The sequence below is a fragment of the Schistocerca nitens genome, chromosome 2, assembly GCF_023898315.1.
Source record: "Schistocerca nitens isolate TAMUIC-IGC-003100 chromosome 2, iqSchNite1.1, whole genome shotgun sequence".
Taxonomy (NCBI): Eukaryota; Metazoa; Arthropoda; class Insecta; order Orthoptera; family Acrididae; genus Schistocerca; species Schistocerca nitens.
The window spans coordinates 1090499405-1090500847 of NC_064615.1; the positions used below are offsets into that span (position 1 = coordinate 1090499405).

At 48.1% G+C, this 1443-nt stretch overlaps 1 non-coding gene across 1 annotated transcript; it reads left to right on the forward strand.

Annotated features, from left to right (window-relative positions):
- Positions 1-815: 815 nt before the first annotated feature.
- Trnat-cgu (transfer RNA threonine (anticodon CGU)) lies at positions 816-890 on the forward strand. Its single transcript has one exon. It is a non-coding gene; the product is annotated as a tRNA-Thr (tRNA).
- The last annotated feature ends 553 nt before the right edge of the window (positions 891-1443 follow it).

The window sequence follows — 1443 nt, forward strand, 5'->3', positions numbered from 1 at the left end:
TGTCTCCACACTCGAATCCGACCATCGTGGTGCTGCAGACAGAAGCGTGCCTCGTCAGTAAAGACAACGGCATTCCATTCTGCCGTCCACATCCGTCGGTCATCACACCATTGGCGACGGAGACGTCTGTGGTTCTGCGTCAATGGTAGACGAAGCAATGGACGTCTTGCGGACAGACCACTCTGCTGTAAACGGCGTCGAATGGTACGCGCAGACACTGGATGATGCGTTACAGACGCAATGTGCTGCGCTATCGTTCGGGATGTCACTGAGCGATCCGTGACTGCCATGCGCACAATTTGCCTATCAGCACGTGCAGTGGTGCACCGAGGTGAATGCGATCGACCACGTCGGTCCGTCGTACCCTCCTGCATCCAACGGTCACATATCCGCATTACGGTTGTTTGGTTTCGTCCAACACGACTAGCGATTTCTCTGTATGATAATCCACAATCTCGGTAAGCCACTATCCTTCCTCTGTCGAACTCGGATACTTGATCAAAAGATGTTCCCTGTTGTCTACGAGGCATAACTGATCGTCTTGTGAAACAACCACAAGGTAAACACACGTGCCTTACGTACACTCGTCGAAATCGCCAAGCCTTAAATGGCGCTATGAGGTGGCGCCACAGGCGCGCGTGATGTGCATCTGCGCTGAAATTCTAATCAGTTGCATATCTCATCGCTGCAAACCCACGGTGTAAATTTCACTTGATTCGGATGCTTCCTTCAGGGTGTTGCATTTACCGTGGCCAGCAGTGTATTTTACGGGGAGCGTGCAAGGGATAAATCCTTGCAGTCGGACTGTCCTCTGTGCCCGCGGTGGCTCAGTTGGAGAGAGCGTCTGCCACGTAAGCAGGAGATCCCGGGTTCGAGTCCCGGTCGGGGCACACATTTTCAACTGTCCCCGTTGATGTATATCAACGCCTGTCGACAGCTTAGGGTCTTGATTTAATTATCATTTCAGTCTACGAGAGCTGCATGGTCACCGATGGTATCTGTTCTTTCTGACATGTCCGAAAGAACAGATATCATCTTCATATAGATTACAGTGATTTCAAGGGAATCAGTGGATGGTTGCACAGCTTCAAGCAATGCTACAGAACTGGAAGACGTAAGATAACAAAATTTCAAACAAATAAACTTCACGATCCACAGCAAGCTGCGGATTAGGCCAGAAAATTTGTACTTCAGGCAAAGAAACTTATCTCATCGTGCAGTAAGGAGTTTGTTTTCAAAACTGACCAGTCGGGATTTAAAGAGGAAATGCATATGAAAGGAATCTTGGAAATCAGAAGGACGAAGAGAGTAGTATCAATATAAACTACCATCAATGCATTAGCGCATTCTTATGCTGTTAATGCCGACTGTTTATATGGATGGTAAACTGGCCTGAAAGTTATTTACTGTTAGTGAGAATCTGGAGATGTTCTGCCCCTTACG